Raw genomic sequence first — 16,067 nt, 5'->3', positions numbered from 1 at the left:
GGCATAAAACCTTACAAACAAATGTGAGGTAAATGCAGTAAAGCAGATATATTAAATACCCCTTTTACTGGCTATAATATAATAAAAATTACATTCAGCAAAAGATTTTCGAAACAAATAATAAACATTAATTAGAAACTAAATAAGTTATTCATGAAGAATGAGTGGATCAAAGAACACATTATAGGAATAAAAATTTAATTAAAGATAATTACAATAACGAGACAACATGGCAAAATTTATGGGATGCAGCCAAAGAAACACTTAGGGAAAATGTTCTGTCTCTAAATGCTTTCATGAATAAAGTAGAGAAGAGTAAATTAAAAAATCAACCATGCAACTAAAAAAAAAAAAGCCAAAAAACTAGAGAACCAAAAATTTTTAAACCCACAGTTAAACACCAAAATAGAAACCTTGAAAACCAGGATATTTTAACAAAATTTAAAGTAAACAACAACAATGAAAGTGATAAGCTATTAGCTAATCTGATGGGGGGGAAAAGAAAACCAAAATGCTGGTCTCAAAGAAAAATTTTTAAGGTGAAATTTGTAACCAATGGAGAACCAAAAGCAATTATTAGAAGCTTTTTCACCTAACTATGTGCCAGTAAAACTGATCATCTAAATAAAATGGATAGATATTTACAGAAATATAAATTGCTCAGCACAGAACAAGAAATAGAATATTAATATAAATATATCTTAGAAAAAGAAATTGAGCAAGTCATAAATGAATGCCCAAAAAAGAAAAAAAACAACACAGGTCCAGATGAATTTACAAGCAAATTCTACCAAAAATTTTAAATAACAATTCATTCTAATTCTATTTAAACTTTTTGAAAAAATAGGAAGAGAAAGAAGCCCTACTAAAATTCCTTCTATAATAAGTATGGTCTTAATACCTAAACTAGGGAGAACCAAAACAGAGGGAAAAAAGACTATAGATCAATATCCCCAATGAACTTTGGCACAAATAATTTAAATGAAATATTAGCAAAGAAGCTATTGTAGCATGTCACAAAGATTTTACATGATGAAATGGTTGGATTTATGTCAGAAATGCAGGGCTGGTTTGTTATTAGGAAAACTGTAAACACCATTGACCAAATTCATCATAAGGACATAAGAAAATCAAATGAGTATATTAATAAGTCTTGAAAAATCTTTTGACAAGATACAATACCCATTCCTAATTTTCAAAAAATGCTAGGGAACATAGCAATAAAAGGATCTTTCCTTAAGTAATATCTAAAACCAAGATCCAGAGTTATATGGGGATAAACTGAAGTCCTTTCCAATAAAATCAAGGGTAAAACAGGATGTCCATTATTATCACTACTGTTCGATGGAGTGTTAGAAATGCTAGCTATAGAATTAAGAAAAAATGAGAGAATAAGCATGGGCAAAAACAGAATTATCAGTTTTTGAAGACAATGTGATGACCTGTTTTGGTAACTTTAGAGAGTCAACTAAATAATTAATTGAAACAATAACTTCAGCAAAGTTTCCAAAAAATAAAATAAACCCAGATAAAATTATCAGTATGTTTCCAATAAAATCGAGCAGGAAGAGCTAAACATAGAAATCCATTTAAAATAACTACAGACTACATAAAATATTTGGAAGATTACTTGTCAAGACATACATGAACTATATGAGAACAACTCTAAAACTCTCAGAACAGACCCAATAACTGGAGAAATGTTCATTGTTCATCGGTAGTCTGAGCCAATGTAAGCAATGACAATGATAATGCTATCTAAATCAATTTGCTTATTCCATGCCGTATCAATCAAACTATACTAGTAGATCTAAAGAAAATAATAACCACATTCATCTGGAAGAGTAAAAAGTAAGAATCTCTTGATGTGGAATGAAAAAAATGTGAAAGAAGAGTGACTGGAAAAAACAGACCTCAAATAATACTACAAAACAGTAATAATCAGAATCATTTGGTACTGGTTAAAAAAGCTTGACAAAACAAATTTTGAACTTGATATGCTAAAGTAAAAGAGAACAAAGTAAATGTTTGATAAACCTAAAGACACCAGATATTAGAGTAAGAGTTCACTACTTGACAAAAACTGCAGGGAAAACTAGACAACAGTCTGGCAGAAACTAGATATATACCAACATCTCACACCATATATCAAGAGAAGTTCTAAATTATTACATGACTTGATACTTAAAAGACACATCATAAATGAATTAAAGGAGAAAGGAAGAAATTATCTTTCAGGTCCATGGATATTCATGAACAAACAATAAAAAGAATCACAGAAGATGAAATGGACAATTTTCATTATAAAAAATATTTAAAATTTTTGCACAAATAAAGCCAAAGTGGCTAAAATTAGAAAAGACAACTGGGGAAAATCTTTGTAGCTAGTTTTTCTGATATATTTTTACAAGACATATATATAGAGAGAGGATTCAAATTTATGAGAATAAGATTTCTCCAGTTGATATATGGTCAAAGAATATGAACAGGGAGTTTTCAGATGAAGAATGAAATCCAAGTCATCAATAACCAAATGGAAAATAAAATGCTCCAAATCACTAATAATTAGACAAATTAAAGCAATAATGAAGTTCTTACCCATATGTATCAGATTTTCAAAATTGATAAAAAGGAAAATGATAAATTTGGGGTTTGGGGAACACTGTAGGAAAACAAGCTCATAGATGCACTGTTAGGTTACTTGTGAATTGGTCCAGTCATTCTAGAAATCACTGGGTACAAACCCCTCGCCCCTTACAGGGATGTACTCAACACTGAAAGTCTTGTACCCTAGGATGATGAAGCAACCCCCTTAAGGGTTCCTTGGTCCCTCTGTCCTCCCTCCCCCCAAAATGAACTATGCTGTCCAAAAGATGGCTCCCCTCCAATGCAGTCTAGGGTAACTCAGCTCATGAAGGAGAAAATCAATCAAAATGGTCAAGGTAGAGATGGCTCCCTTTGTCCGAATTGATGAAGGCAGATCAGTGTCATGATCAAGTCAAGTTCTCAGCAGGAGACAGACATTTGGCCCCCCTACTCTTTGATATGTCCACTTCCTCATTAATTGTTCACCAATCAGGGTTGATTTTCACCTGTCGGGGACACCTCCTTTTCCAAAGGTCTCCATGGGATCTCCATGGTTTTCTTTGGTTACCGAGAGAAACCACTCACCATCAATTTATTATCTGCTAACCTAATTATAAATTGATTATTAATTACACAGAAACTCCATCTCTCTGGCTTTTTCTTCATTTCACCTTTGTCAGCAGAGAAGCTTGCTGATGCCAGTATAACAAAAGGACCACAAATTAAGTTAGCATACCAGTCTGAGTAGTCATCTGTGGTCTGTTTAAATCCCACTGAATCTATGGTAAAATGAAGGTGTTTCCATGTTGTTAACTGAACTTAACAAGATTTTTCTTGTGGATAGGGGAGTGATAGAAGTGAATAAAGGATAGGAAATGAGAAGGGAAGAGAATTGAAAATAAGGGTTTAGGGCCCCATGTGACGGCTGTTAGTATCAACCTCAATACTATCCATATCGTTAAGATGCCTCCTACCACTCAAGACTGTGAAAGGATAAAACTGAGGCATGGTTGTTCAGCAGTGAATACTACATGTGGGCACCTTGGAGCAAGTGTATCATGTGCACATCAGAATTACTATTTATCTTAGTTGAAAAGCCACACTAATCTTTATTTTGGTTATTGTAGTTTTTTGAGGGTTTTTTTTTTTTTACTTTTAATCTCAAGATCCATACTATCTTCAAGAAAGTTTTCCTTTATGTGTAGCCCTACTGACTTTGCATTTATTTCTTCAATCATTCTGGCCTTCTCTGGCTGCAGAAAGGTGAGAGACTGTGATGTTCTGCAGTTATGTGAAGGAGTCTTTGACATCTCCATTGAAAATCTTCCAAATTATAAAACTGCATTCCCTTTGATCTAGCAATATCACTGCTAGATCCATATCCCAAAGACATAAAAAAGGGAAAAGGGACCTATTTATACAAAAATATTTACAGTAACTTTTTTTGTGGTGGCTAAGAATTGGAAATCAAAGGGATGCCCATCAGTTGGGGAGTGGTTGAACAAGTTGTGGTATATGATCGTGATGGAATATTATTGAACTATAAGAAAGGATGAACAGGATAATTTCAGAAAAACTTGAAAAAATTTACATGACCAATGCATAGTGAAGTGAACAGAGCCAGGAGACCACTGGACTCAGTAACAGCAATATTGTACAGTAAAGAATTGTGAATGACTTAGCTCTTCTCAGCAATGCAAAGACCCAAGACAATCCCAAAAGACTGATGATGAAAAATGCTATCTGCCTTCAGAGAAAGAACTGATGTTGTCTGAATACAGACTGAAACACACTATTTTTCACTTTTTTTCTTTTTTTTATTCAAGACATTTTGTATAAAATGACTAATATAGAAATGTTTTACATGATTGCACATGTATAACCTCTATCTGATTGCTTAAAATCTGGGTGGGGAGGGAAGCAGGGAGAGAGAGATAGAATTTGGAACTCAAAATTTTGAAAAGTATTTTAAAATTGTTTTAACATGTAATTGGGGAAAAAAATGAAAGATTATGATTTTTTTTTAATCTTCCAAGTTCAAAGCACCAGGACCTATAAAGGGTTCATTTCTCCCTTTGTCACACATCTCTTCGTGCCATTTTTGCAATGTGGCAAAAGTGAAGATTTGGAGCGCACTTGGACTTGACTAACTGACATGTAATAAAAATCATCAAATGTCCTTTGGAAGAAAAATAATCATAATAACTAGTTGACATGGATAGTACAATTTAATATTTGTAAAGCATTTTGCATAAATGATCACATTTGAACCTCACACCAACCCTTTGGCATAAGTACTGTGGAAATTCTCCCCATTTGTAACAGCAAGGACCCCAGCATACACAGGAGGGCCTGCTGTACAGGTTCTTAGTCTGCTTTTCTAAAAGGAAAACAACTTTTGAGGGGTCAACAGTCTACTTTAATCAAGCACATATATCATTCACTTAGTTCAGGGAACAAGTCAGCACTCTGAACTTCAGAGAAAATACCAACAGAAATTACAAACAGAAAGACCAACTGACAGGGCTTCCAGCTATCTGACCATAGACAATACATACATCGTTACCAGAGAGAAGCACCAACATCTGGATTTTCAAAGCCAGGGAGCTTTTTAAAAAGGCTGCCCAGAGTCTCATCCGGCATATGAGCTTTCTTCCAAAAAATATGCTCCAAAGCAAAACCTCACCTCAGAGTATATATACTCTTTATATATACTCTCTATATACTTCAGGGCTGGAGGGCCTTGAGACCCTGGGCCTCATTAGAAATTAACAAAAGGTATCTGAGGTCTATTAATGGTTGGAGAAGATCTTTAACTCTTCCCTCCACCCACCATTAACCTTATATTAACCTTATTCCATTTTATAGATTAGAAAACTGAGGCTAAGAGGAGTGACAATAGTGCTTGTAAGAGGAGTGACATAGCCAAAGATCCCATAGCTAGTGTCTGAGGAGGGACTTAAACCCAGGTCTTCTGACACCAGGAGTCAGTATTCTGACCATTGTGCGGCACTGCCTTTCCTGAAGTTAATAACTAGAAAACTGGCATTGGATAGAGGCCTGAGCCAATTCAAGTACTTTTGGAAAAAAACTTGCCATATCTTATGAGTTTAAATATTCTCTCTCTCCTTCTTCTTCTGATATTCCTACCATTATAAATCCATAAGCTAATGGTGAATAGAGAATTTTTGCATTAGTTCATAATAAAGCAAAGCACTCATCAGAAATATGGGGCTAAATGTTCTTCTTTTTGCATTTACATTCAAAATGAATTTAAAAAATTTAAGTGTGGGAAAAATGAATTTTTAAATGAAATTGTGCCAATTATGTAACTCTTATTCATGCTGAACTGAGAACTAGCTATAACATTCTTCACATCTACTCCAATTTAAAATGATGATAAGTTAATACTCATCAAGCATTTACCTTGAGGATATTTTAACAGGTTTGTGGGTTGTTTGCTACTTATGTATAATTCATGTTCGAAATAGCTTAGGTTTTCTCCTCTGTAATTTCCTGTCATTTTAGGTACCAGAAAAGAACAGAAAATATAGGGCCAGAAGATGAATTGCCTGGGTTATTTTGACCTTAAAAGTGGCTGCATAAAGTGATTTTATGTGGAGACCTTAAAAAATAAAGATCAGGTCTCCATGCCTTATAAGAAACATGTCCCAGAGAAAAGTTGCACTTGCAGCTGATACTCACTAGATAGTTACTCAGTTTAATTGGTTTAAGGACCCTGGGCCCAGTGACAGCCCTGGAAGATGACTCCCAGTTATCTAATCCTAACAGTGGTCAAATGGTTGGACCAATGAACCAATTGACTTAGCTGTCAACTGGCCAGGAAGCAAATACCATCCCCCCCAGATGAATGCAGGTGACATGAAAGTTACACCATACAATGCGACAGTGTGAGGTGATGGTGGTGACTCTAGAGGTAGTTCCCTATCCTTTGACTTCTAAGGCTGAAAATGCTTGAGGGTTAGTCCCTCCACCAACAGTAGTGAAAACTGCTGGCATGAAAGAGCAGGTAGGGAGTTGAGATTTCATATCTTACAAGAAACAACAGGTCATTGCCATTTGTTTCCAACATGGCTAATTTTGTTGATGTTTTGTAGAAGTATTGAGCAGCTAGATAGCACAGTAGATAAAGCACTGGGCTTGGAATCAGGAGGACTCATCTTCCTGAGCTCAAATCCATTCTCAGACACATATTAGCTGTGTCACCCAGGACAAGTCACTTAACCCTGTTTACCTCAGTTCCCTTATCTGTAAAATGAGCTGAAGAAGGAAATGGCAAACCACTGCAAGATATTTGCCAAGAAAACCTCCAATGAAGTCATGAAGAGTTGGACACAACTGAAAAATAATAGAATAACAGCTAGTAGAAGTATTAAGTGAGTCGTCCTTTCAGGTCACATTGAACTTGGTAAAAGCCATGTGGATCTTAATCAGAATGGATATGAGGCAAGAAAATCATGTTATGAATTATAGTCAAAAGTTTCCCTACTTCCATATCCTAGACTATATGACACTGAACCTGGATAAGGCACTAGAAGAACAGGTGAGGAGGGAGGAGGCTCCTACACAAAAGGTCTCAAGATGGTAGCTCAACTTAAGCACCACCTGGTAGCTCACACAGCAGCTCTTCCAATACCGTTCCCTAGAGCACTGCTTCTTAAAATGTGGGTCCCAAACCCATATGGGGTCAAGTCACTGAATGTCAGGGTCATGAAAAATTTAGCAACAGTAAAAGGTTTCTGAACATGCAACAACCAAAAATTAATTCAAAATGAAATTCATAATGAATCTGGGGTATTTCTGGCAGCTTTGCCTGTGTTGCATCACTCAACTTCACTGCAGTCTTGATTCTGAACACTTTGCACTGCACATGCCATCACGTCATGCAACGCCAACGAACACTGCCAGACACACCTTGGCTCAGATTCGAGACTATTGTATGTTATGAACTGCAATGTGTTTAGTGTTGTAGCACCAACATATTCACAGTGCCTATGGCAGCCATGAATATGGCAGCGCAATTCTGAATCATGAAATACAACAGACACTCCACATAGAAGACAGAACTAAAACATTTATTCAGACACTAGAAAGCCAAATCCCAACACCAGAAAGTCAAATTCAACGCAGTAACCAAGTAATCAACACACATTAGTATTGCAGGGGACAAAGTCATTCCTAAGCCTCCCCTACCCCTACCCTTCCTGGCCACCCATTCAGAAAATTCCTCCCACCACATGTGACTTAGGCTTCCAAGTGATTTAAGCAGGTCACATGGGTCTATTAATGAATGGGAAAGATCTTCCCATTTAAATTACCATTACAACTATACATACGAAAATCATTAAATGAATTTAGGCTTGGGATTAGGACAGAATTTCCAACAATTTCTGAAATGGCCCTAAACATATTTCTGCCATTTTGAACTATATATTTATGTGAAGCATTCTCAGCAATGACAATTGTAAAATCCAAATATCTATCAACTCTGAAAAATGTTGAAGATGCTCTACATCCTGTAGAATCAGGCTTTTCCTGAATGGTTCAAGAGAGAAATGAGAATCAGGAATAAAGAAGAAGGAGAAGGAGAAGAAGAAGAAGAAGAAGAAGAAGAAGAAGAAGAAGAAGAAGAAGAAGAAGAAGAAGAAGAAGAAGAAGAAGGAGGAGGAGGAGGAGGAGGAGGAGGAGGAGGAGGAGGAGGAGGAGGAGGGAGAGGAGGAGGAGAAAGAATACCAAGACTAAGTGGACCAACATGGTGGTCCAACAGAAAAGGATGGCTCCTTTGAGGGCCTGAGAGTCATCTATTGAGCACAGAGGCCACTAACATGAACATCAACACACCTTCCAAACAGCACCTGGAGTGATCAAAAGAAGGAAAGGTAGAATGTGCAAGACTGCTAGTCATATTTCCTCCTCCAGCAGCACTCTACATGGGAACATTTTCTAATAAAGGCAAGACCATATAGCTAACTCATGATGGATGAGTTGAATAACTCTCATTTATAAGTTACTTGAAACCAATCACAGACAGTATGCTTCCAGGTCATCTCTCCCCACTAGAGCTAACGTACTATGTTCAGAAATTGAAAACTAATTTGAATATATATCCTATTAAAACTGAATTGAGAGATAAAACACTGCTCAAGAACATCACAAGGTCAAAATAAAAATTATTTTTTAAACCATCAGCTACTTTGGCTGGGCTGGAATCCTGGTTCTTCACTTACTACCAGTGTCCCCTGACAAATGACTACTTCCCCAATCTGGTCCTCAGCTTCCTCTACAATAATAAGAAGGGTAATTGTAGCTGACACTTAAATGTGAATCCAAGTGAAGGATTTTCAGGGTCTGTGATGAGGAATGAAAGCCCCTGCATTCAAGGTCCTTTAGCACATTCAAGTGTAGCTGAGAGTCTGAAACTTATTACATCAGGGAGGGTGCCATCAGTGATGTAAAATTGATTGCACTGAATTGATCCTCCTTGCCTCAACTGTCCTTAAATGACTATCAGTTGGCAGAACTGCATGATAAAAGACTATAAGAAATCATCAGAACAAGAGGTGAGGGTGTGATCCTCAGGGATCCAAACTTTATTCCCTTAAGGGCATTTTATCATTTAGGAAACAGAAGAAGTTAGAGCTAAGCAATTAAGAGTAATATACCATACTGTAGTTGCTCCTCCACATGGAACCAGGCAGAATCCAGGCATTTCATCTCTGGCTGTGAAAGTACCACATGATGATTTTGGATGATGGTGTCTCTAGAGTTCTTAACTGGATTAAAATATACCTACTGACACAAGAGGACAGCAGATGACTGTAAGAGATGTGTCACTTGTATGCTATGTGTTGAAAGAAAAGTGCTCATAATGTATTCTTGGAGCATCCAAATAAAAACAAATTTGAGGAGCTTGTGTTTATGATATTTTTATCATGTATCTCATTTTATCATATTTTTGTCATTTTTTAATTTTATCAACATCCTACTTATAACAAACCATTTCATGTGGCATAAGGAATCATTACCTATATATACCAATTACCAATTATATATGCATATATATAATAACAATATAGTATTACCAATATGTGTGTGTGTGTGTGTGTGTGTGTGTATGAATTCTACAGTTACTAAGGTGTTATGGGAGAAAGAACTATTTCTCTGTGGACAGTTCCTTGCCATTATCAATTCTGACCAATTTGAACTCAAAGAGACATTGACTTTGGAAGGAATTAAGACGTCTATATAGCTACGTTGCCCCTCCCTGTCCTAGGGTGGAGAAGATAATTTGAGAAGCCAGAGGAGCCCAAGTCTCTCCTGCTCATTCCTCCCAACAAATACTTTTTAAATGGCCAGTTATGTAATAATAAGTATCACCACTCTGCTAAGAAGTGAAAGCAGAGATCAATGCATAACTTACATATCCAAATTTGGTTAACTGAAGGATACAGGATAGCTCAATAGGTCCCAAGACAAAAGGTAAGGGTGTTTCTCTGTGATCTGTGAGGATTTTACATGTCTCATTAGCTCCCACATCTATAGAACGTAGATTGCCCTCTTATTATCAGATCTAATTTCCATAATTATCAGCACTCTTGAGTTTTTATCCATCATGGTAATGTTTGCTCAGTTTCCAGCTTGAATAATACTCATTTTGGCAAAACAAAACAACAAGCAAAAACAAAATGGGAGCTAAATGTCTACATTTTTTAAAAATGTCCTAGTATTATCTGATCTTTTTCTTGCTGTGAATATTTTTGGGGGGAGGCAGTCAGGGTTAAGTGACTTGCCCTGTGTCATCCAACTAATAAGTATCCGAGGCCAAATATGAACCGAGGTCCTCCTGATTCCAGGGCCAGTGCTTTACCCATTGTATCACTGAGCTACCCTTTGCTCTAAATATTTTTTGTCATTGCTCTTAGTTTTTTACACAAGTCTCAACATCTAGCTCTAACCTTCCTGAAATTATTCTTGCAAATTTGTAGGCAATTCTGCATTTACTTGTAGAATACTCATTCTCCCTTTTGTTTTCATCATTTAAATCAGAGTTCATCAATTTGTTAGTACAAGAGTGGGAGGTGAAAACCTCCACATCAATTACTGTAAACACAAAAGGTTCAGATTTCTTGACTGGATCAATCAACAAATCAATCAAAGATATGTATGAACAAATCTTTATTCAATTTGGGAGGAGTGAAGTACCTCGATCATCAGTAAAAGCAGATAATAATCACACGGGAAACACTTTATGATTGACTGAAAAATCAGATGCATCCCTATACTTACATATAATAAAGAAAGCCAGTTTAGAACCTGGCAATTCAGTAACAAGGTAGTCAAGCTCTGGGAGCTTCCAGGCTCAGGAGCACCTGGAGAAGGCAAGCCATTGCACCTGTATCAGAGGGCAGCAAAAGGGAGGGGAAGTAAGACCAGAGGCGGCATTACACTTTCCCTGCTGACCATGACATTAGAAAGACTGGATAAGTAGGAGATAATACATCCACCTGGGAGCTGAGAGGCATCAAGGACAAGTTAAGCACAAGGAAGGCAGGCAATTTCAGGACTCTACAAGGAATGCTGACTGATCCTCAGAACTCAAAAGAGAGGGAAAGATTATCTAAGGAAAAATTCATGAGGGCTTTACAAAGAATTTCTAGTAACCTGAAGCTGTGGATTCCCTCTTTGCCACATATGTATCCTATCTTTTATGTTGGCCTCACCACCATTTCACTCTAAGTATGAGCATGATCTTCCCATAGACTTGAGTGTATATTTGTGGAAGAGTGAGCTTTAGACTCTGAGGATAGGAGATGGTTTTGTGCCAACTATTCTTATGATACTGTCTTAGTAAATACTTTTTCTTCCCCTTAAAAACTGATTGCGTCTATTGGCTGATAATCAGCAGGAAGTACATTGGATGGGATCTCATGAGCAATAGTGCTAGAATCCCCAAACTCTCAAGGTTAACCCAAGAACCCTGAGGGGAAGAAGGAGTCATTTCCTTTGAGGGACCAGAACTCTGCTTGTGGGAATTGGGAAGGGTAGGGTGTTTCACTGATTGTATGAACACTGATTATTGATCAATATTGGAGTCCTCCTATTGCCACTAACTAGCTCTGTGATCTTGGGCAAGTCACTTAACTTTCCCAGCCCTCCATTTCCTCATCTGTAAAATAAAAAGGGTTGAACTAGATGAGCACATGGCTCAGAGAAAGAGATATCCATGAAGGCAACTCACTTAGTTTAATCTGTTGTATATAAAGGAGAGATGAAGATGGACCAAAAAGACCTCAAACAGTGATGAAGCTAGAGATTGTTAAGCCCTGAGCCCCCTTCAATGTGTTTCCCATTGATTATCAGTCAGTAGATTCAATTAATAGCTAGGTAAGCCACCTAGACCAAAAGTCATTGAAATATTGGCACCTCTGAAAACATGAGATTTGTGCTTGAACTAGCTCAAGATAAACTTATTTGTAGCTAGATGCTATGTATAATGGATAGTGACTAGGATGAGAGAAATTATAGCTATAACTAATGCTGAGGTTGATGGTTTTTCAGTGGATTTTATGCTTTAGCAGAAAGAGAGAGTGAGAAAGGGAGGAAGGAAGGAAGGAAGGAAGGAAGGAAGGAAGGAAGGAAGGAAGGAAGGAAGGAAGGAAGGAAGGAAGGAAGATCATCATCCTGTTGTGAGCTCCAATAATAAAGGAAGGAACTTGTAGCTTGCCAATGAAGTCAGAGTCATAGGTGGTTGATTTATTTTATATTTTTCCCATTTGCTCCAGTTAGTTTTATGATGGGAAAAATTCTATGCCTTAACCCAGATCAAATTCCTGACCTTAACCATCTGTCTCACAGAAATGCATTTTGTCACAAAAGGATTTGGGGAACAAATGCAGCCTCTACCCTACAGGCAATGGATCAAAGTTTGAAATTCATTATAGAAATATAGAATATATGTGTTTATTATACTATTCCTGGTGGGATGGATGTCCTCCTCCAGAGGTACATGGTAGAAAAGAGTGCTTTGCTGGAAGTGAAGAGGCTTGGCTTCTGTGTCTAGATCTGTCACTAACTTGTGATCTTAGGCAAATCCCTTTCTTTTTATGAACAATAATTCTTCAGATCTGTCAAATGAGGTGATTGGGTTAGACTCAACTCAATCCAGCAGATACACGCAGAATTATGTAGTTAGTAGTTAACTCAGAGGTCACCTAGTCCAACTCATACCTGAAGAAGTCTCCTCTACCTGAAAAATCTTTGCTTGGAGACCTCCAATGAGATAGAACCTGCTAACTAACTCCTGAGGCAATCTCTCTTTCTTCTGGATAGCTCCAGTTTTAGAAAGTTAAACCTAAAATTAACACCCATTACTGTGAGTTCTGCCCTTTGGGACAAGCAGACCAATGCTCCACCAATCTGTTGCAATATTGGAATTTAAGGAACTTAGTTTGAACCTAAAATAGCCCTTCAAACACCTGAAGACATCTCTAATGTCCACCCTAAGCCTTTTGTCTTTTCTGGGCTAAACATTCTCAGTTCTTTCAAGTCATTCTCTTAGGAAAGGAGTTTTGGAGGACAAAAAGTCATTTCAACTTCATCTCATATTCTTCCTGGAACCATTTGTGCAAGCTTTATTTTTTTTTAAGCTAGGATTTGCTTGATGTGAGGGCTCTATTGCCAAGAAAAAAAGTAGCACTGATTAAATACTTCAAATTAAGGTTGGTTTTGAGGATGACACTAAATTTTGAATTTACCACTGAACTTAGAACATATGCTGAATAAGACCATCACTGTGGTTGGAAAAATGGCATATGCTAGCTGAAGTCTTCAATTTGATACTTGTCATTTCAATCCAGAGCAGTATTTAAACAACGTGGTTCCATCAACAGATATAGAAAGTGAATTCGACCGGGGCAGTCTTCGCAAAAATTGCAAGGTTCCCACCTAGCACATTGAAATTAAAGACACATCTCTGGTGACTCAAAGGTAGCATGATGCCATGTGGACAGCCTTGGTCTATGAGCCAATCCTTGAGCCATTCACTGTTTAGTCTAGATGAAACAGCAGCTCTTTGGCCATCTTCCAATTCAGACTGTCTTTCTGGAGCATTCAAATTCTCTCACTGCTATTTAACCACATATTGCACTTAGATATACAGTTCCCCATTTGAACCAATTTGTGGGCATAGTAACCTATTCCTAAGGAAGCCAGTGGCCTGGAGTATCCTTTCTCCCTGAAGACTTACTGGTCACTATGCTACAGTAAATTGGCAGAGACACCCTAATGCTAAGCAGGACTGGAGCTAGTGGTGGTAAGCCCTGTTCAGAGCATTGCCCAGTCAGTAAGTAAGCCCTGCTGTGCCACCTCATTAGAGTGGGGTTAGGGCTGTGCTATATTAACGAGGCTGATTAGTCATGAGACAACTAGGTGGCACAGTAGAAAGAGTGATAGGCCTGGAGTCAGGAAGACTTGCCTTCCTAAGTTCAAAAATGGCTTCAGACACACTAGCTGTGTGGCAGTGGGCAAGTCACTCATCTTGTTGGCCTCAGTTTCCTCATCTATAAAATGAACTGGAGAAGGAAAGAGCAAACCACTCCAGTATCTTTGAGGAAAAAGCTCCAAACGAGGTCATAAAGACATGACTAAAAAACAACCGAACAATAAATAACAAATTAGTCACAGACACAAAATAATAATAGCTAGTGTGTATAGTGCTTTAAGGTTTGCAAATCACTTAATATATCATCTTATTTTAATATTATCATATTACCACAACAACCCCTGTGAGGTAGGTACTGTTGGATCTGGTTCATCTGTCCTTAGCGAGGGGTGGTGGTATTTAGTAGACTTAGATATAAACATTTTACAGATGAGGAAACTGAGGCTAGTAGAAGTTAAGGGATTTACCCAGTCACAATAAGTGTCTGAGGCAGGATTTGAACTTATATCTTTCTGAGTCCAGATCCAGTACTCTCCATCATACCATCAAGCAGTCGCTAATTTCCCAAAGTAAAGCTCCCTTTCATTGGTGGAAAGTGAGAGTTGTACATTTTGTTAACTCACTCCTCTTGTGACATGATATATGGAGCCAGTGAGGTTTTACATAGGTTACTGGAAGATGTAACATAATAAAGAAAGGAATGTGGGGATGTAGAGGGTGGAGATAAAACTGTGTTTTCAAATGCTAGCTATTTTCTTAGCTTTTGTGCTTTCTTAGATTCATTTGTGTGCCAATTCAGGTAGTATCTTAGAAGCAAAATGGACATAATTCTTATGCTTTTGTTGGACTCTTTTGTTTTGGCTGAGCTTTCTAAAATGGGTTTCAGGAGCCTAGACTCCCCATCACGAGTTAAATGGAAGTTACAAGGAATTTTCTAACACTTTCACAATATTTTCTGGTACAGTAGACTTGGAATCATCCCCAGACAAGCAGCCAAAACAATGGACAAACTTAGCCTGGGGTCCTCTGACTGGATTGGGTCCATCTGTCCTTAGCAAGGGGTGGTAGTATTTAATAGATGTAGGTATAAACTTGAATAGATCAGCCAACTTCTGTTGTTTGACTAAATACCTTTTAATGCAATGTGTCCTATGGCTAAGACATCCCATATATACATACCCCATATATGTGCATAAGTATAGCAGGTAATTGGACTGGAGCTCTTTCCATGAAGCTGATGGGGTACGGGCCCTGGGAAACATACCCACCCCCACCTTGAATTTTCTGACATGACCAAGTCTCTGGCATTGGCCTGAGACATCACATCACCCATCTAGTAATCCTCACAACTGGCCTTTCCCATCCAGATCTTCCTACAAAATCTTTTTTTTGTATAAAAAGAATCAGTCTCATCTACTCAGGGAAGATTCCCAGTATTGTAATAAACCTTGTCTTTGGCTGAAAGAAGGCTTAGGCCAAATTCATTGGAGGCAGGACCTGCGTCACCATTTTGGGGTCCCAGTACCCCTAAACCTCAACAGAGTGGGCCTTTCTAGTGACCCATAGGCTCTGGCCCCTTCCTAAATGATATGCATGATTCCTGGTTGGTCCCTTGGTCACCATAATGGGGGAAGCTGAATCAAAGATAACTGTTATTCTCCTCAGTAGGCTGCATAAGGGACTGAGAAGAAAAGCTCTTCTTTTCAAGTTTGTCATGTGAGATCCAACCAGCTTGGGCTTTCAGTGTTGGTGTAGTGGGCCACAAATGGGATTTCTCTCCCCTCTCCATTTTCCCCTGTCTAACAACAGCTATAATGACTATCTGCACATGGTAAAGGGAATGTGACAGGACCTCAAGCCCCTAAATTCTGTCTGTCATGTTTTCTCTCCATGAGCAGAAGTTACTAAACAGTAAACCTGAAAGGTAGATTTTTCCAGCTTTAGCAGCTACCTTGTGATCTCCAATCAATAAGCAATTATTAAGCACCTGCTTACTACAGTGCCAGGCACTGTGCCAAAT

Source organism: Notamacropus eugenii, chromosome 2 (genome assembly GCF_028372415.1).
Source record: "Notamacropus eugenii isolate mMacEug1 chromosome 2, mMacEug1.pri_v2, whole genome shotgun sequence".
Lineage (NCBI taxonomy): Eukaryota > Metazoa > Chordata > Mammalia > Diprotodontia > Macropodidae > Notamacropus > Notamacropus eugenii.
Note: the sequence above shows the minus strand (reverse complement) of the source record.